The sequence below is a fragment of the Leptodactylus fuscus genome, chromosome 5, assembly GCF_031893055.1.
Source record: "Leptodactylus fuscus isolate aLepFus1 chromosome 5, aLepFus1.hap2, whole genome shotgun sequence".
NCBI classification, from domain to species: domain Eukaryota; kingdom Metazoa; phylum Chordata; class Amphibia; order Anura; family Leptodactylidae; genus Leptodactylus; species Leptodactylus fuscus.
Window position 1 is genome coordinate 123,232,969 of NC_134269.1, and position 22,497 is coordinate 123,255,465.

Consider the following 22,497-nt stretch of genomic DNA (forward strand, 5'->3'; position numbering starts at 1 on the left):
TTCCTTTTCCTTTTTGTTGCTGTAAAACGTTCCATCTGAGACAGCAATGCAGATCTTGTTTTCTATTCTCAAGCTGGATAAGCAGTTATATGCCAAGAGTTCATATTGCAATTTTGTCCTTATGACTGAGGCCAAGTGAATGCCAACTGAATTGCCATTTCATAGCTCTGATAATGGTTAGTTTTTAATGCTTTGCTGCCATGAGCTGTCTCCAGAGAGTATGAACCAATAGTAGCATGTGTTTTATTATTTGTGGACAATTACATAATAAACAATTGTTTTGGCCTGCTATTTTTCAAAAGCTAAGTCACTTGCCATTAGCAATGAAAAGCAATTTAAGGTTCATTATTTCACACTAGATCCATTATTGTAATGTGCTGTAATATTTATTTTTTTTACAAGATGTGGGGTAATGGGAGGGCAAAACTAATAACTTGGAGATAATAAAGCATGTTCTCTGTGGCATCCAAGCAACTTATATAAACAGTCCTTTCTAGTGTATGCGATAATGACAAGAATCTCATCATACAATAGAAAAAATGATCATCACAGAAAGCACCGAGTGTTAAATTAATGTTATAAGAGAAATTTTGCAATACCTCGGAGTACCAAAATACACCTTTAAGACAGGATGAGCACTTGTGGCATCCCTTCCTGGCTACTCTTCATTTATGTTTTGTAGGGTAAATTAAATTCTGTGCAGAATGTATATCAAGGGACTCATTGAAACGACTAAGTAGAGAGATGGTTTATTGAGATATAGTAAAATATCAATAACAATTTTAAAGAGTTTCTTATATGGTTGTAATGTGGCCTTTTATCAGGACTTTACTATATTTAGGCTCATCTTATATGGATAATCAAATCGACCTGTCCAAAGTTGAGATTCATAAGAGCTTATTAACATAGAAACAGCTGGAGCAGTCTGAAGATGAATGCTGCTTAGTGCACATCTGGTAAATAAACAAAAAAGAGAAAGGGATCATAGAGACTGAACTCCGGCATATGATTATTCTATTAAGGCCGGGGCCCCATGTAGTGTAAACTCTGCGATTTTGTCACGGTGGTAATGCCACAGTAAAAATCACAGCTATTAACAGTACCTGCAAAGTGGATGGGATTCTGGCTAATCCCATCCACATATTGCAGAAAAATATCCACAGTGGAAATGCTGCAATCGTACTGTTTCTGTAAATTGCAAAAATCAAAAAATTGTACTATTTCTGTAAATTGTAACATGTCATTTATACCTATGGAGGCCGCTTACACGCGCATGCGCAGTATGCTCCTGTAGTTCTATGGAGATGCGCATGCGCGTAAGAGCGGCCTCCAAAAAATGGCCGTTGGCCTGTGCATTTGGCTCTTGTCTGCGTCCCGCTGGCAGAGCCGACTGCACAGGTGCCGGAGTGTGACCCCAGCTGGAAGAAGACGATAGAAGAGGCGGTTGCTGTTGAAGACGGAAGCATCGCTAGAGAGAATTCTCTGGCAGCATTGGGGACACCGCCAGTGCTGTTTGAGCGCTGGGGCCCAACCCCAGTGCTGCGAGAGAACTCATTTGCATACCGGTAAAAACCGGTATTTCAACCTTTTTAAATCAACAACCAAGTAAAGTAAGCTTAAGTAGACAGTTTCAGCCATCTTTATCTTGACATTTTTCAGTTGCTCTTAATGACTTTATTGTCTGATATCTCATCAGATTATGGTTAAAGGCTACATCTGTATATAATGAAGTTATATAGAGTTTTCTTTCAAGCCTAGAAATTACAATGGCAAATAGGTATCAACCATGTGATATCATAGTCAAAGCTTGCCCTGGAGGACCAATATATATTTGTGATGCCAACAACATCAACTTTAGAGAATGCCCTAAATTTTTATTGTTACCGTACATAGGAAATTGCTCTATCCAGAGACCACTTTATGAAGAACTGTCTTTGTTCCTGCAGTAATTTGTGGTGTAAGTTAAGAAATATCTATACCTGACAAGCAAAAGGAGCCTCCATAGGGTCAATTATACCCATTGTCCACTCATTTTCTGTTACCGTGACAGAGAAAGAAATTTAGTGGAGAATGCTCTATTTTTACTTTTTATTGTATTTGTTGATGGTCTCTACCACCACGTCATAGTCTAAGATACTGGTCATGCTGTTGTTATGTTCTACCTTCATCAGACTGTGATGTGTTTTGAGGACAATTATGCCATAATATGCAGTAATAATTTTGCTGCTACAGATACCTCATACACAACAGAAAACTGAATTACAGGTGTGTCCACATGCAAATGTTAGGATAGTTAGCATATCTCTTTGTGATATCATATTGCCAAACATGTGGTACACATATCTTTACATATCCTACTAAGAGGAAAGGTAAGGAAGTACGCATCTGTACTATACCAATAGTCATTGAGATCACTCAAGAGTTGTAATAAATATCTTCAGATAAAATGGTAGAATAGATGGCTGAAAGCATTGTGAACAGAGTTTGAGGCTAAGGCCCCACGTGGTTATCCCAACGCAAATAAGAGTTGCGGGAAAAACCGCGTTGGAAACGCATCACAGTTTTCCCGCAGTGCTTTTCACAGAAAATTTTCTAACGTTTCCTCTGAGGACTTTCTGATTCAATTACACCTATAGGGAGACCACCGGTGTTTCTGTAGGTACAATTGACATGCTGCGATTTCCAAAACCGCGTCAATTCAATCATGGGTTTTGTAGATCTCTGCTTACTATGATTCGTTGTACTAACTTCAAGCGGATAGAAATTTGTCCATGGTCATGTGATATACAGTCCATGGTCATGTAATGAATATACAAGTGCACTGGTCATTACCAGACAGATGTCTGATTACTATGCTGTGACTGTAACGAGCTGTACACCTGTGTGCTCATCACATGACCATGGACTGTGTATCACATGACCATGGACTGATTTTTAAACATTGGATGTAAACAATTGATGACAGCAAGCAGAAATCAATATTTGTCTGAAACTGCACAACCCATTTAATAAAACTAGAAAAATATTTTTAAAAAGTCTGTGCATAAACTGACACATAGTGATTCATTGTATACAACTCATATATTTTTCATATTTGCATGTACAGTTTTTTTGTTTGGCAGCAAGTGGTATTTTCTTTAATACCATATGGGAAATACATGATGTTTTGATGACTTTCTATTCCTTTCCCCCTATGGTGTTCACAGGTTGAGAGCAATATTTTCATGTTTTCACAGGCCAGGCATTTCCACATGCAGTGATTCTTAGTATGTTGATATATTTATTTTTTTATGTATTTTTAAATGTAATCTATGTATAGTGGGGTGGTTTGGATTACATTATACAGTACTATACTACTGTATTGTATTCTATGGGAAAATTATTAGGTTTGTATTAATTTGTACATGAGGCAGAGTTCAATAAAAACTCAGCATTGAGAGGACTTCGTAAGGCTCGTCTGCCATGGCAATAGGATGGCTTTTGCAATGTTGTGGCTGGAGAGCTGTTCCATTGCTGAAACTGAAAGTGAAAGTAAAAGTAGCACCCAGAGGCCATAGTTGCATCTCATCACAGCATCTGATGGGTTAATGGTCATTAATGGGTGTTATTCACACTCAGGGAAGACTGCTGCTTGTTCTCTGCTGCTAAGGCAGGTGACAACTTTAGGCTGAAGCCCCACGTTGCGGAAATGCAGCTTCTTTTGTTGCAGGTTTTGCTGTATTTTTTTGAGTCAATCATATGAAAGGCTACAAAAGTAATGGGAAAGTTCTTATTCTTCTATCTTCTGCTTAATCCACTCCTGAGTTTGGCTCAAAAAACTGCAACAAAATCTGCAACGAAAAAAGCTGCATTTCCGCAACATGGGGCTTCAGCCTTAAAAACCAAATATCCCCTATACAACTACAGTGAATATCAGGAAGGGGTTAATTCCAAGAAAATATTTTGTTTTGGAAGAAAGTTCCACATCATTTGACATTAGTGTTGTATAGCCGAATCTTACAAAAGGTTGAGTTTTCAGTAAAAATGTTATGGGTTTCGGATTATCAGCGTAACAGGAATTACACGTGTAAAATGCTTTTCATAAGAGTGAACGGTTGTGTTGGTCACACTGTAACCATGAGAACAAAAAGAATTATAGGTATTGAACTATATAATATTGTTAATCTGTGAACATCACATCTCAAGTATGAATCTTCATTTGCAGTGTTATTGTTCCAAGTGTTAAAAAATACATTTAAAAGCAATGTTTTCAGGAAAATTATACTGAAAATAGATAATTCAAGCCACATAAAAATAGGCAAGACAACGCAATTCATTAAGACAATACAAGTATTTTCATAGTATCATAACCTTCGATATTGTCTATGACAGTAGCTAGACAGATAAATGAAATAAATAATTAAGATGTGAGCTTGTCACAGTCTTGTTTGTACATACAGATAGAAGGAATTGTTCTACAATCTGAAAAGGTTGTGCAACTTTTATCCCTCACAACATAATATAAGCAGTGCAACAAAACATCAAGCCATGCAAGAAAATAGTAACATTAATAGCTGACCAGATGGGTTATATATCTAGGTTTTTATGTGTCATAAATCTATCAATGTCACCCCCTCATTGCTCCAAAGAGCTCAGACAAAATAGCAATATGTCACCAGAGGCACCAATACACAAGGAGAAAACACAATTGATTCAGTTGTTCCTAACCTATGTATATAATGCGAAACATTTCTTTAATTCAATTGTAAATAGTGGTAAGTAAAATCTACATGGATAATGAGAAATGTAAATCAATAATATTAAACAGAATTTCAAAGACCATGTAGCTATGGGACCACCAAGTTTTTCTCATATCTCGGACAGCCTATTTTACCTAATTATCCAATATATGTAATGTACATTTAGCAATTTAACAGTTTTGGTTATGCCCACATTGAGAAACTATCAACAGTTTGTTGTCGAATATTGATGTATTATTGGTAATACAGTGTCATATTTTTCTTGATATTCTTTAGAAATAATATGGATTTTATTCAATTTATAGTATTAGCTACACTTCTTTGGTTATCGTTTTAAACATCACATACACTTATTATCATTCAGAAGCAAGAGTGTCCTATATCCCACATTTACTTCATGAGTCAGGTACTTTTCAAGCAAGATTCAAGTCAGTCAATTCTACATGCTGATTTGCAGAGAAATTGTAGAGAAACTTTAAGCTTCTTCTGCAAATTATGATTCATAGTCTTACCTTGTTTCTAAAACCATGACATATTTTTATTATATATGATATATAGAGACAAAACATCGTGGTGTTCATTATAATCCTGTTTTAAGCTAAACCCACGTCGAAATAGCCTTAAGAAAGGCTATTCTTCCCCTACCTTTAGATGTCTTCTCCGCACCACTGTTCCTTAGATCTCCCAATTTTTGTCCATATGCTAATTAGTTTTCTCACAGCACTGGGGGCAGTTCCCAGCACTCAAACAGCACTAGGGGAGTCCCCAGTGCTGCAAAGAAACTACCCAGTGCTGCCTTCTTCTTGGTCTCCACCTCACCTCTTTTTCCTTGTCCTGCCACATCTTCAAAAAGCACCGACTGCTCATGTCAGTCGCTGTTTTCCTGTGGCCAAACAGGAAAGAAGAGGCAGAGGCGGCAAACAGAAGAAGGTGGTGCTGGATAGTTTTCTCAAAGCACAAGGGACACCCCCAGTGCTGTTTGAGTGCTTGGGACCATTCCCAGTGCTGTGAGAAAGCTAATTAGCATATGGACAAAAACCGGGATATCTAAGAAATGGCGGTGCAGAGAAGACATCTAAAGGTAAGAGAAGAATAGCATTTCTTAAGGCTATTGCTACGTGGGTTTAGCTAAAATAGGGATTCTAATGATAGAATCCCTTTAATCACTGAATACTTATCCACCTAAATGCAGCAAACACCTTCCAGTGATAGGAAGTAAGTTTAATTAACATAGTTACTCTACAGGCGACTAAAGAAAGGAGAATGACAGATTCACTGAATAGATAATACAGAGGCATGTAATAAAAAGAGCTGCTAATGGTAGGTACAGTACTCATTATTGCACACAAGGAACTTCAAACATATTGAACAATCTCACCATAAGAAACCTGATAATTCTTCACCTATAGAGAAAAATATGAAACAGACCATTGATATCCTTTAAGGTGCACATGAAATAACCATTTATAGTGGCTCCCTTTATTTCTGTTCACTACAATTCAATATACTTTTACTGTATCCACTAGTTCATGACAAGACTTATTCTCTAAGGATTAATATTCATTCTTTGTTAACTTGAAAAAAAAAAAATTGACTTCCATGTGCAAGCTGGTTTCTCCGTCTCCAAACCTATCACCCACTGATCTCGAAAAGAAAACAGATTTGTCATCTGTGAACTTGGTCTTTTATGACTTTGTAACTGTCTCTGTCTGACCTAGAAATAACATTATTGAGACTGTGATTTACAGGTGAGCTCCCTTCTGCCCTAAAAATATGGAAATAGAAGATCCAACAGGTAATAAAAATAGAATGGTAAAGGTATAAAACATTTTCTAAACTGTAACAGTGAATTGTTTACGAGAGATGAGCGAACAGTAAAAAGTTCGAGATTCGATATTCGTTTCGAGTAGCCCCTCAATGTTCTTTACTCGAATCGAATATTGAACCCTATTATAGTCTATGGGGAAAATGCTCATTTCAGGGGTAGGCAACATTCGATCAAATTATACTTACCAAGTCCACGAGTGAGGGTCAGGCTGGATCTTCCGAGAAGTCTTCTCTGTGCAGCGTCCCCGCGGCATCTTCTGGCTCTTCATTCACTCTGCCAGGCATTGGGCCTGGGCGGAGCCAACTGTGCATGTCCGCACTACAAGCAGACATGCGCAGTCGGCTCTGCCCAGGCCCGTTGCCTGGCAGAGTGAATTCAGAGCCGGAAGACGCCGCGGGGAAGCTGCACGGAGAAGACTTCTAAAGGTAGGAGAAGAACCAGTGTTGATTGGCTGACTGTATAGCATTCGGCCAATCAATGCTGGTTCTGCATCGAACTTTTCCATTCGAATAGCAAGTGGTACTCGATCGAGTACGAGTATTTCAAGTACCGTAGTATTCGATCGAATACCTACTCGATCGAATACTACTCGCTCATCTCTATTGTTTACCCTTGTAACATGTGGTATGTCGGTAACACCACTATGATGCTTACTAAAGATGGGTCTAGTATTACATCTGGTTATATGAAACATGGTTGTCTCCAAGCACTGTGCTCAACACAACAAATGGGATGCAACTTGACTTAGAGTAATTTTCCTAGATAAAATCCCCAAAGACAGGGGTTTGAGATTATTGGCTAGATTCGACATGTACTGGATTTATACACTGGATACATTGATGTCTCAAGGTCTAAATATTTAGAAGAGATATGAAACAGGTAATGTATGTGTGTTTAGTGTCTTTATCCCTGTATGTCTACTTACTGAATGCACTGTTATTGATTATACAGATTTTTAGTTATTGTTGGTATTTTTGGCACTGCGTTTTTTGGAGGTAAACATTCAACTCAAATAGCATTGAGAAGAGCGATATATAAGTTGTAGAAAGTTTTCTTTAAACAACTGTACAAATTGAGTCGACTTACTGTACTTAAAGTAGTAATGTATAAAACAAAAGAGGTCGAGCACATGAACGCAAACATTTCTTGCCATTTATTCTCAAGGTGTGTTTATCTTTTCAGAACCCGTTGAATGTGAAGCAATTAAATCTTCAAACCAAATCTACATTGTCTTAAAATCAGAAACAAATTCAGCATTTGTCTCTGCTATAAATAGCTTACTGCAGAAAACAAAATATGATTTGCAAATGCACATGTTGATTTGATGAAACAATTATGTCCTTTCTCAGGAAAACTAGCATGTTGTCATTTTTCTCTACTGGAGCAGAAACAAACCTGAATTTGAATCAGTCATTTCTTCCTCTCTTTTTATCTCTCACATTCATCTTTCGCACAAAGAACCATTTCTTTTCCTACCTACATACCAATTATTATAACAAGCTCAGCTTTTGTCTCCTTTCCCTTTTCCCTCTAGAGAAACATAATAGACAAAGTAACTCTCTGTAGCTTTTTTTGTACCATATTCAATTTGCTAAAGAGGAAGTTTTTGAATTTTTAATTTATAGTAATACACAGGGCTAAGACCTTTATACCATAACAATAATTGTGCCGCCATATAACATCAATAATTTGCACAGCCTTCTACAACATCAGTTTTCTCACCGTAATGATATTGCAAAGATTGTTCCCTATGTATGTTAAAAGTTATTTACATAATTGTAGCTTTCAATTTTGGACTGCAGATGCTGACCTTAACCAGATAGGAATCGTGAGTTGCTTCTATAGAAAAATAGCAACAGCTAACAAAGACTTGCCAAAGTTTTTTTTTATGCTATATGATCATAATGGCAGGAAAGGTAACTGCATTTTTTTTCTATCTGTGTACCAAAACAACATTTTAGCTTAAGAGGAGCTGGTGCGGTTCCCTAGAGTCAATAGAGAAAGGAACACAAGCCATTCTTTCTTGGTCAGGATATTTAGAAACAAGACCAGGACAGTAAACTGAATATTTGCTTCACAGGTGGAATCTTGTTATTTGGAACTGTTCATGACTAAAGAGTTCCTGGTTATAAATATGGTGTTTGAAGCATCCTATACTACGTAGTTCTCTAAATATTTTATATACACTTAAAGGGGTAGTTCCACCTCAAGGATCCTACCTATAGTGGTAGATTATATAAATTGAAGACATTTCCTAAATATATTTCTTTAGAAATGCTGCTTTGTTTTCCTGCTATGTGAACTTATTCCTCCCATTGTTTACATAGAGTTTCCATAACGCCAGACATGTGAGATAGGACAAGTGACACCACTCACTTCTCTGCTGGCAGGACAATCAGTTCAGCTAATTAAGCCAATTAATTTAAGTTAAGCCAATCCAGCGGGTTTATGTCTTCTACCCCGAAAAACTGGACAGGGGATGGAAACCCAGCAGTCAGTTTTCAAACCCATTCATTCGAATGGGTTTGCAAAGTGACCGCCCATGTACATCTTCTGCCTGTCTGTGACGAAACCATTTTTTTTTAGCTGGACACAAAGTCGAACATGCAGAACATGCAGTGAATGGGTTTGAAAACTGAATGCCGGGTTTCCATCCCCTGTCCAGTTTCTCGGGGCAGAAGATGGAAACCTGCCGGATTGACTAAAGCGGAGGCTGGGAGCAGATGTGAACCCACCCTCATCATGGCGTCCTTCAGGTACCAGGGGTTGTAGATGTATCCTTGTAATAATGCCCCTAATCATTTTGATGCTTTGTCCTTTTTTCTGGTTAATTTTCTATGTGAAATTTGACTTTCTCACTCTCCCTTTTGTGTTTGTGAACTCCAGTAGCTTTATGCTACATTGAATGTTGAATGCTCCTTTATATGCCTCAACACCTGTATATGAATATGTGAATATAAGCTAAAATTTTAAGTTCAATGTATTTAAATCTGTGCAAATACATGCAAAACATAAAGATATATTGATTTACAAAAATCGGAAAATAAAGAAGATTTCTGAATCACATACTTCTTGATATATTCTTTCAGATAATGAAGCAGAATCACTATGTACAGAAATGGTACCATCCTCGTATATATTGTACAAAGTATAAAAGTAGAACTGTGCCATTAATTGGATAACAGTTGAGAGATTAACTGAGTAATGGTGTCTTATGACACTGATACAACATGTTTGAGAGGAAAGAACGCAATAGTGATTCATTGCTTTACTAACCCTGAAAAGCATCTTTGATTTTCATGTACTCCAGCAGAGACAGCTGCCCTTTTCAGTGCTGATCTTGTTTAATTCGGTAGACTTACTATGCTCTGTTCAGCACAGATAAATTTTCTGGAACAAGCCTTTTATAGATATAACTCAAATTAATTTCTTTGTATCTGCTGAAATAATTTGAATTTCCTAGAGTTCTTAAGCTGCGAGAGAGAGAGAGAGAGGATCTGGAGCTGCTTCCATTATAGTGAGCAGAGGTAGCGATAAAGTTCTGTTCCTTGTCCAAACACTGGATTACCATCATGTATCTTCAAGGTTATTTCATGTTACAAACCCTGCAGGTTATTTCACCTTGTATAAAAATGTGAAGCATGCAGAATATTATATTATATGTTATACAAATGTAGCAAAATTTAAGATCACACTTTTAACCCTTCCTGCTGGTGACATTTTTCAATTTTCATTTTTGATTCCCCACCTCCAAACCCCATAACTTTTTTTATTTTTCCATTCACAGAGCCATATGAGGGCTTAATGGTTGTCGGACAAATTGTTCTTCATACTGGCATCATTTATTATTCTGTACAACGTACTGGGAAGCTGGAAAAAAATTCAGAATGACGTAGAATTGGAGAAAAAGTGCATTTGTGCGACTTTCTTATGAGGTTCATTTTTACGGCATTCACTCTGCAGCTAAAATGACCTGTCCCCTATATTCTATGTTTCGGTACAGTTCTAGGGATACCAAATTTATATAGATTTATTTACATTTTAATCTCTTAACAAAAAAGTTGCTGTATTCTGAAATTTGTAACTTTTTTATACAGGGATACATAGGACATTTTTTGTGGCATCAGGTGTACTTTTTAGTTATATCGTTTTGAGGAATGTTTATTGCTATGATCAGTTTTTCTTCAAATTTCTATCTGAGGCAAACAGCAAAAAATGGAAGTTCAATACTTTAGATTTTTTTCCCACTATGACATTCACAAGAAAAATACTTTTATAAGTTTGTAGACCAGGTATTTTTAGACACAGGGATACCTAATGTGTATGTACTTTTTAGTTATATATGTATTCTAGGGAAAGGGGGCGATTTAAACTTTTAGGTTTGTTTGTTTTTTTAGATTTTTTAAAACTTTCTTTATTTTTTTACTATTTTTTTTAACTCCTCTGGGTGGCTTGACATTGATTTCAAGTCCCATAGACTGCAATACAACTGTATTGAAATTGATGGAGATTCGCTGTATTATTATTATTATTATTATTATGCAATATTATTGTTGCAGGCCTGTAATCCTTCTGAAAGCTTCTGTGTGCTATAACAACAGGTTCGTTCTTGTGATCTTGCTGTGCAGGAGCCTTCCTGCACCAGCAACATTTTCTTATTTGGGAGGTCCTGCTCTGCAATGTCCTCAATCAGAATGGACTCTGATTGTGGGCATTAGCCCCGTGTCTCTGCTGTACATAACAGCGGAGATCCAGTAGCTATGGCGGCCTCCGTACTATTACAGTGGATGTCGGGAAGGGGTTAAATACTTCCCATTCATTTTTATTATATATATATATATATATATATATATATATATATATATATATATATATATATATATATATATTTTTTTTAAATGTAAATTATGAGCCCCAGATCACATGGTACATTTTTTTTCCATTTAAGTATGTCTTTGTTGAATGGGAGGAAATCCATGCAAACACAGGGAGAACATACAAACGCCTTGCAGATGGTGTTCCTGGCGGGATTCGAACCCAGGACTCCAGTGCTACAAGTCTGTAGTGCTAATCATTGAGCCACCGTGTGGCCCCTCCATTCATTTTTATTATCTGTGATAAGATATTATGCTGCAGCAAGTTATCATGCTGCAGAAAGTCAAGTTAATTTTGCTACATCTGTACGTTCAATTAGTGTTTAGTATGACATATTGTCACCAGTATCCATTTAATTGATATTAAGTATGATGTGTTATGTGAAGTGATGTGAAGTGAAGTGATAGCAGCAAAAAATACTTTATGCATAATAAAATGCATTTTGTTGACTATTTTTCATTTTATAGTTGTGATTATAGATGACCGAGTAGTATTCGATCAAGTAGGTATTCGATCGAATACTACGGTATTCGAAATACTCGTACTCGATTGAATACTACTAGCTGTTCGAAGTTAAGATTCGATGCAGAACCAGCGTTGATTAGCAGAATGATATACATTGCCAATCAACGCTGGTTCTTCTCTTACCTTTAGAAGTCTTCTCCCTGCGCAGCGTTCCTGCGTCCTCTTCCGGCTCTGAATTCACTCTGCTTAGGCATCGGGCCTAGGCAAAACCGACTGCGCATGCCCGCGCTACAAGAAAATGGCCTCTTACACTGTAATGGGGTCCGTGTGCTTTTTGCACGGTGTCCACATGAGTCATGCAGAGAGGAAAGTAGATTGTGAAGTTCTTTCCTGTCTGCTTGTTCCCTGCGGAGATCTCATGGCAAGCAGATGGACCCTATTTTAGTCTATGGGGTCCATGTGCTTTCACTGCACACTGCTTGCCAAGACATTTGGTTGTCCGTTGGGGTGTCCCCATGTGGACGCCCCCAAATGGATTACGGATGCAGATGTGCCGGGGCGCCACAGACCAGAAACGCAGCGATGTGGCCAAAGACCTGCCTTATTTGGGACCATTACAACTTAAGGGTGCATTCACGCCGAGTAAACGCTAGCTTATTTTGTAGAGTAAAATTACACTTGTAAATTTTGCTATCCCATTGACTTCAATGACATTTTACAGGCGTATTTTTACAGGCATATTTTTTACAGGCGTATTTTTACACTTGTAAAAAAATATCATTGAAGTCAATGGAATAGCAAAATTTACAAGTGTAATTTTACTCTACAAAATAAGCTAGCGTTTACGCAGTGTGAATGCACCCTTAGGCTAAGGTCTCATGAAGCAGGCCACAGAAATAAAGAGCTGAGGGAAAAACCACAGTGGCAACACGTTGCTCTTTTTTTTTTTTTTTCGTTTTTTGCAGCACTTTTCACAGTAAGACCACAGAAGTTTCCTCCGCAGAATTTCGGTTTCAATTATACCTATAGGGAAAACGCCAGTATTTTCATTTTTTAATTGACATGCTACAATTTCCACAGCCACAATGGTTATGGAAATCGCAGCACGTCCACTGCACATACTTTTCCACAAAGTGGGAGTGGGAATCCCATCCACTTTGCTGTGACTGTAAAACATGGACAAATTGCAGCATTTACACCACATGGGGCCCCGGCTTTAATTGTCTTTCTTACAAGTATCTTCAGTGATGCTTGAAAGTTTGTGATCCCTTCAGAATTTTCTATTTTTATGCAAAAATTTGACATTAGATTTTCACTTAAGTCCTAAAAGTAGATAAAGAGAACCAAATGAAACAAATGGGTAAACATTATTACACTTTATCATTTATTTAAAGAAGAGAATGATCTAATATCACAAATCTATGACCGACGGAAAAGTTTGTGAACCTTTAGGGTCCATTCACACAGGAAAATGGTGAGGAATTTGGAGTGGAATTTCAGCGCTGAAAAAAAGCCTCCCATTGACTTCAATTTTCCAGTGCTGAAATTCCACACCAAATTCAGCGCCATTTTCCTCCATGTGAATGCACCCTTAGGTTTGGTGTACACAGTATTTTTTATGTAGCACTACAAATTGATTTTAATTATTTAGCCACAGTTGCAGTTTAATTAAATGCATTGATTGTTTGCAATCTTGTGTGCTGCAGTGGACACCAAAGAGTTAAATCAATCAGTAGTGCAACAGATAGTCACTGTCTTTCTATTAAATCCAGTACTGACTTTGGCTAAAAAAAAAAAAAAAAAAAAAAAAAAAAAACTTCAGCCAAATCTGCAACCAAAAAATGTCGCAACATGGGGCTTTATCCTAAAGAGTGTGGAATCTGCTAATCCAGTTAGGCAGATTGTGTACATAATTAGACAAGAGCATTATTATTATCCCTAAGAGGGGTTGACCAACAAACATCACACCAAAAACAAGGCGTATAATAGTCTGAAAGGTCACAGAGGAACTCAAGGTAACCTCTAAGCCACTAAAGGTCTTTCTCATGTTAGCTAATGTTAATGTTCATAAGTCCACTATCAGGAGTACAATGAACAACAATAGTGGTCATTAGAGATTAGCGAACAGTAAAATGTTCGATATATATGTTTCGAATAGTCCCGCAATATTCGACTACTCGAATCGAATATCGGATCCTATTATACTCTAGGGGGGAAAAATGCTCGTTTCAGGGGTAGGCAACATTCGATCAAATAGAACTTATACCAAGTCCACGAGTGAGGGTTGGGCTGGATTCTCTGAGAAGTCTTCTCCGTGCAGCATCCCCGCGGCGTCTTCCGGCTCTGAATTCACTCTGCCAGGCACCGGGCCTGGGCAGAGCCGACTGCGCATGTCCGCAATACAAGAAAATGGCCGCTTACAGTCAAAGCGGCCATTTTCTTGTAGCGCGGGCATGCGCAGCCGGCTCTGCCCAGGCCCGATGCCTGGCAGAGTGAATTCAGAGCCGGAAGACGCCGCGGGGATGCTGCGCGGAGAAGACTTCTAATGGTAGGAGAAGAACCAGCGTTGGTTGGCCGACTTTATAGCATTCGGCCAATCAACGCTGATTCTGCATCAAATTTTTCCATTCGAATAGCGAGTAGTATTCGATCGAGTACTAGTATTTCGAATACCATAGTATTTGATCGAATACCTACTCGATCGAATACTACTCGCTCATCTCTAGTGGTTATGTCAGGACTGCAAGGAAAGAGATGCTGCACTCCATAAAGTACACTGCTGCCTGTCTGCTGTTTGCTAAAAATCACTTTGACAAGCCAGAAGGCTAGTGGAACAATGTTTTATGGACGGATTTGACCAAAAGAGCTTTTTGGTTTAAATGAGAAAAGTTATGTTTGGAAAAAGGAAAACGCTGCATTCCAGTATAAACATCTCACACCATCTGTAAATCTCTGTGGTGGCTTTGTCATGGTTTGGGCCTGTTGTACTCCATTTGGACCAGGATAGCAGCAAAATGTCAGGACATCTGTATTGTGCATGAGCTGAATTTCAATAGAACATGGGCCATGCAGCAGGAAAATGACCCTAAGCACATAAGTTGTTTCACCAAAAAATGGTTAAAGAAGAATAAAGTCAAAGTTTTGGAATGGACAAGTCAAAGTCCTGACTATACTCCAATGCTGTCGAAGGACCTGAATCGAGCAGTTTGAAGAAGGAAACCCAGCAATGTAACAGAGCTGAAGCTGAAGTGCTAAATATTTAGCACTCCTGTATTAGCTGATACATTAGTATCCTCCATTGTAGTAACAAGTGTCTGTTATAGTCACTATATGCCTCCCTCCATCTATTCATGGTCTTTCTTATATCCTACATTAATATAACACTAAATGTTCTGACATAAATATAAAAGTCTGATAATTCATTCATTGTAAATACAACCATGCCAGTAATATGCGCTATACACTGTGATACCTTAAAATACAAAGCTTTTTTTTTTTTCTCGTCTGTTTTTCACCGCCTTGTTCTATTTTGATAGAGTGCTAAGTTATGTGACCCTTTGAAATGTTTGAAGCATTTATCTATATGCTAGTGTATATCTTTTGAGAATGAACATTTACAATAAATCTGAGACTAGATTGAAATATTTTAAATACAAATGATTTCATGGAAGAAATATAATTTTTCCAAGGCATATTGGCATGAAATGACTTAAAAGCTTTCAGTGAATGAGGGAAGTGCTATATTTTTATTGCAACAAGCATGGCAAATTCTTTTCTGTTTTATCTCAGTGTTACTGTAGTTATCTATTAGCCTTTGTTTGACAATCTACTATAGCAAAATTATTAGGCAGCAACTGCTTTTCAGTGTGCAATTTGGCCTTGTGATTTCTCCATTTTTCTAAGACGTGCATCAGCCAGTGAGTGATTATCCTTTTCTTGTTGTGAAGATTATAATTTTCTGCATGTCTGGTGTAGCTAGTAAGGATAAAAGGATGTTTTCAAATCCATTTAAATGGAAAAAAAATCACAGGAAAGTCGATTGTATGGAAATAAACAATGAGAAGATACATCTTAGCTTTTTTCTCACAACTATGAATAGATGACTAAAAATCTCCTTTGTGCCACTGTGAATTAGCAAGTGGGGATTTTTATAAATGGCGATTCCTTCATCATTAAATAGTCTTAAGGCTGGGAAAGGAGACTGTCTTTGTCAGTCACTTAAGTCATGCACAGAAATGGGAATTTTTATGAAGCTTGAGGAGACTTTTAGCATTTATTTTTTATTTGCACTGTTAATGAGGTGTATCCTTCTTAAAGCTCTTATTTAAAGAATGATGGTAATTGTTTTGCCATCCTTGCAGGGTCTTTAAGGAAAGCTTTCCAGACAGGAAACAAAGAAAACAATTATCGGTAGTAATAAGAGGTCCATCTTGTATTCCAAAGACATCTTGCAAATGTCATGCTTTAAAACTCCTTTTTACAGCAATTCCTTAAGCTAGAACATTAAGGCCTTTCTTTAATTAGCAATAGTTTGACCTTACAATTGTTCAAGGAGTTTTAAACAGTAATAGCAGCAGTGATGACTAGTTCAATGAAGATTGGCCCGAGGAGGCTAAATATCAGTCATGTAAATCAATGTATACACACTCTCCCTTAAATTTAGGTTTTAGGATATCTGCCTATGCTTTTTGGTTCATGGATCTTTTGTTATCAGTTACTCAATGAATGGTTTAGTATTACATTCTGCTGTAAACGGGTGACAAAGATGGTTTATCAGAAGATAAATGAAAGCTAATGTAAGAGATTTTTTTTGGTTTTGTATGAACTTCAAACATTAGCCCAAGCATTGGCTTATTGTACTGGAGGTCCCAGTAGGAAAAAGTTAAGAAAGCCTTTAGAAATGTCATGGAAAGCGATACCCTTATGATATGTATTAATAGTAATAATTATTATTTACTTTTTAATTTTAACTTTATTGTAGGCAACCTGCTGGATAAGTAGGTAACAGTGTGGCATTGTGTCAAACCTAAGCAGGAAAAAATCTTCAAGAATCTTCCATGTATTATGCAGACTGAGATTAGTTTCCATTTTACAGAATTTTTCCAGAATGTAACAAGAGTTACAACAAGTTGTTGCTCAATAGCAAAGATTAGCAGGAAAGGTTATTAGTATTCTGGCCTCCACAATGTACAGGTATAATGCAAACAGTAATTATACCAGTCACCCGTCATGCTTTAGGTGTCAATCAGGGCTTTATAGCACAGGCATAACAAAGTGATGTCACAGTACAGACTGCACACAGTGATGTCACAGTATAGGGATAGTCAAGGACTTTACAGCACAGGCTTAATAAAGTGATGTCACAGTATAGACTGCAGACAGTGATGTCACAATATAAGGATAATCAGGGACTTTACAGCACAAGCATAATTAAGTAATGTCACAGTATAGACTGCACACAGTGATGTCACAGTATAAGGATAATCAGGGAGTTATCAGTAGAGGCATACTATAGTGATGTCACAGTACAGACTGCACACAGTGATGTCACAGTATAGGGATAATCGGGGACTTTACAGTACAGGCACAATTAAGTGATGTCACAGTATAGACTGCACACAGTGATGTAACAGTATAGGGATAATCACGGACTTTACAGCACAGGTATAATAAAGTGATGTCACAGTATAGGGATAATCAGGGACATTACATCACAGGAATAATAAAGTGATGTCACAGTACAGACTGCACACAGTGATGTCATAGTATAGGGATAATCGGGGACTTTATAGCACAGGCATAATAAATTGATGTCATTATACAGATAATGAACACAGTGAAGTTACAGTACAGGAATAATCTACTCAAGGACTTTACAGCACAGGCATATCAAGGTAATGTCACAATGCATGGATAATGTACATCTTTATATCATTGCACAGTAATATCACACACACAATAGTTGATCATACAGATATAATGTAAAAATGTTGTCCTTATACAGGAATAATACAAAATGCTATGGGGAATACACACGGTAGGGATAACCATGAGTTTCCATAGTTAAACTTAAAATGTGTCTGCATTTACTTTCAATACCTCTTGCATTATCCATACTCATCTCTTAGGACTAGTTCACACAGGGCCAAAGGGGCGGATTTTGACAGCAGAATCCACGTCATAATCCGCCCCTTTACAATGGTGGTCTATGAAGACCACTAGCGTTCTTTTTTCCGCTATCGGCAACTGAGCCGCGACTTCCGCCTGGCAGCCGCAACCTCCGGCGTCGGCCCATTCATTTGAGCCGACTCCGGGGTGGGGGAGGCCGCGACAGCGACATTGTGGCAGGTGGGTTTTGACCATATTTTGACTTGGCCCCCCCGAGTCAAAATATGGTCAAAATCTGCCCCACCGCCCCTCGTGTGAATGAGCCCTTACAGCTGCTAGACTTGGTACACTGGTAGTTGTATCCATGGTGCATTTGCATTTTTCTAAAATATACTTGAGAAATTAGATTGTGGACCCTTCTGCAAGCAATGATTACTATATGAGTCCATATATATGATGAGAGTTTGCACTGTACATAGTTAGTGAATGTGATACCTCTGTATAAATAAAGCGCAGTAAGCAAAAACTATTGGGAGCACAGAAGTAGCCAGTTGAGGACTCTTCATGTATCTTATAAACTGTAATAAAATTAAAGAGATACGAAAGGCTGTAAATATGTTTTTCTTTTCTTTTAACTAGTATAATTTTCTGCCAACTTTTTTTCTATAATATATTGTCTCAGTAACCAGCTATAGTGCTACTAATTATATTTTCACTCAATTTTGAAGATTAAATCCAATCAGTTTTCCCTCCGAAGCAAGTATGTCGTTATGCATATGCAAAACTGGTCATATAATTTAATTACTTTTCTATCTAAATGAAAGATTCTTGTTTCAATTTAGAAATTCATTCTATTTTCTTTTCATCAAAACATTACATTTGCATGGTAGATACTTATCAAACCAGACTTTCTAAAGTATTCTGAAAAAGAGACGGAAATGGACACTGTACATTACATTATCAATACTGAGAAAGAGCTATTTTATCAACTGATAATGAACATGCTTTGTGAAGCTGAGATATCTGTAGCTTTCCCTTGCACTATATTAGCATATATTGTAGATAACTGTTTTGATACCAATTTTTAACGCATTATGTAAAAATACAGTATTGCAGCCATTATAGTTTTGTTTTTTTTTACAGGAAAGTCAGATTATTTTCTAACTATCTACAGAAGGACATACACATAACCTCAAAATCACTGCAATGCAGGCTGAAATCTCACTACCTTATAGAATAAGTGCCCTTTATTGTGCATGACAAATGTGAGAAATGTGTTTTAATAGGGCAATGGCGGAGTAACTCTACATCCCCTACCTCTTTTCTTGCTGTTACAAGGGCTTGATTTTGTAGCTCTATAGCTAACAGATATTTCACTCCTAAGTCTCAGTGGATATGGTGGATTGAGATCACTATCTGTATCAATGTCCACTTCTCTACACGTATATCTGTCACTAGTGACACATAGGATGTGAACACGTAATAGATATAACATGTCTGTGACAATCCTGATGTAGGCAAGAGTAAAGGATATCATGTAAATATAGAAGCATATAAAAAGAAGGCATTGATCCTATAGCCTCAAGTAAGATAACTCAGCAAAGAAGAAGTATATTAAAAACATTATGACCAGTAAACCCAGGATTATGAGCTTTGGTGGTGAAAAGGGACCACACATTCAGAGCTGCTAAAGCGTGAGCAAGCACACAAGTTTTCTGTGATGTTTAGTGTTCTAACAGAGACATGATGTCCAATTACTATGACAGTAATGTGTATATGTGCATGAGCAGTATATTAACATTGTAATATTATTATTATATATAAATATATAAATTATATAATAATATTGCAGTGTGTAGAAAACAAAGGGATGATTGTGATCATATTTGTCAGTACTGTCGACCAATGAGTCTGCAGCATCAAGCTATACTATCTCAAGCACAGAGTGATTATGGTAAAGGGATCAGATTTTTCATTTGTATGAAATGACTTTTTACTGTATATATAGTATGTCTTCTAATAGGTCTATGGTAAAGGGTATAATGATAGAAGAATAATGGTATGAATAATAAAAGTTGTATACTGTATCCGGCTTCCTTGGTGCTTGGAAACTTTAAGCAGTTGATCATGTAACACTTTAATGTTTAATTTGCAGTTTAACAGCTCCACAAATGCGGGTGTAAATCCTTAACTGAAAAGCACAACAACAAGGATAATGACATGTAAAACATATGCAGCTTTATTTTATGACCTACTTAAAACTGATTCCAAAGTTTTAGTGACAAGTGCTGAAATTCACATAATGTAAGAGCCAGGCATGCACACTGCTATAATTCAGTTTTAGCAGTATGATATCTATAATGTAGTATACATTACATGGACGGATGGATAGAGATAGATAGATAGATAGATAGATAGATAGATAGATAGATAGATAGATAGATAATAGATAGATAGATAGATAGATAGATAGATAGATAGATAGATAGATAGATAGATACCCTGTAAATATCCGTCCTTGTAATATTGGATTGCTTTACTTTGTACACTTATTGGAAATCGGTTGCATTTATCAGTGAAACCATTATCATAGAAACCACTTAAAGTATTGTATATTAAAAGGTTAGTGGGTGAGTTTTCTACTTTCATGTAAATAGGTTTATGGCCAAAGTGCTGCTGTTCCTGAACAGCAGATCTGCAGGGATCTCAGCTGTTGCACACTTGCAGATCTAATATTGATGACCTAGTCTAAGAATAGGCCATCAGCATTAGAAGCTGGATAACGTTTATGTGCATGGGACTCCCTCAATTACTTGGCATCACTGCCCTTGATAAATGAGCAATAAATTTCAACAGGATGTTTGCTACACACTGAATTCTGCAAGTTCAGTATCTGACAAGTAACAGTTTCAGGCATATACTGTGCTGTCTTTTGACATGATTATTTGTATGTCTTATATGACTACTAGTTTCTTGCAAGGAACTAGAAAGACTTCAGTAGTATTTGACAAACTGTGAACTGCTGTAAAGAGTTTTTACTGCACTGATTTCTGGCACAAAAGTAAATTCCAAGTGACTGGTAGATGAATGAATGTAACCTCCTATTAGTTAAGCATAGAGACCTTTAGGGGTTGATGTAAGGTGTATTATTTTAATATGGCCTGGAGTCTGGTTGTCATTGTTATGGCTGTGCTTGTCTGTCACTGCTATATTGGCTTGCAATTATTATTAGTACACCTTGCCAAATTTATTAAGCCAGATTATAGATTTGCTACATTTTTTCCCAACTTTATTTCATCTATTGGCTGGCTTACTGTGTGTCAATATTTTGCACATTGTCTTTTGTTAAGCCACACTGTTTTTCTGATAATCATTTTCTAAAAAGTGTTTAAATCATTCAATAGATGTAATACACATGGCAAATGGTAAATTCAGGAGCATTTTTAATAGTAAATCTCATCCAGTGAATCTAAATCTTTAGCTATATGCATGTTATGTATATTTAGGGGTGTACACAAGGGGGAGTTTAACAGTTAAAACCACCCTCTTGCTCACCCTGCTAACTCTCTTGAGCTCATTGGTTACAAATGGGATTGAGAAGTGAGCAGTAAGTATACTTCTGAATACGCACCACTGGTGGACTACCTGCTTCTTCTCTGCTCTTGGCACTGCTCTGATGCAGCTTGTGCGCATTGGGGCCAGAACAAAGAAGTAAGAAGTGCCCTAAGAGTAGTAAGTGTAAAGCATACTGGGTGCAATGGACCGTGTGGAGGCTAGAGGCTATATACTATGTGGAGGCTAGGGGCTATATACTATGTGGAGGCTAGGGGCTATATACAATGTGGAGTCAGGGGAAATATACTATGTGGAGGCTAGAAGCTATATACTATGTGAAGGCAGGGGCAATATACTGTGTGGGAGCTAAGGACCCTTATACTTTGTGATGGCTGGTGGAAATTATACTGCGTGGAAACGGGGACAATATACTGTGTGGAAGCTGAGGGGCATAATACTATGTGGAAACTGGATGCCATTTTTATTTTGTGGAGACTGTGGTTCATTATAATATGTGTAGGCTGGGGGCAATATACTGCATTATACTGTGTTGGTCCCATAAGGGGGCATTGCACTGTCTGTGAGATGTCTAATCATTATAGCTCCCCCTTAACTGCCCCCTCTGGAAATAAATTCATTTGCATGGCTCTTTTCTCATTTCCTATCTGTAAAGTTGAATTAAGGAAAAGCTGATACGTGGTTTGCTACATATAAATGTCTTTTTTTATGTTGCCTGCTGTATGTAACATAAAGTATATATTAACAAAATAAAGATAACAAATAAGATTGCAAAATAAATGGAAACTAGTCATGTGAGCTTATGTATGATAGTCATGTATTTTATGTCTAACTGTACAAAAAGGGTAAAGAATCCTCATTGTTTATACGAACAGAATGAACAAAATTAGGTTAACAGCGTTTTACATT

At 37.2% G+C, this 22,497-nt stretch overlaps 1 protein-coding gene across 1 annotated transcript in view; it reads left to right on the plus strand.

The window, feature by feature from the left end:
* Positions 1-22,497, plus strand: part of TAFA5 (TAFA chemokine like family member 5) — a 445,101-nt gene that overhangs the window by 194,503 nt on the left and 228,101 nt on the right. The gene's annotated exons all lie outside the window — the stretch shown is intronic.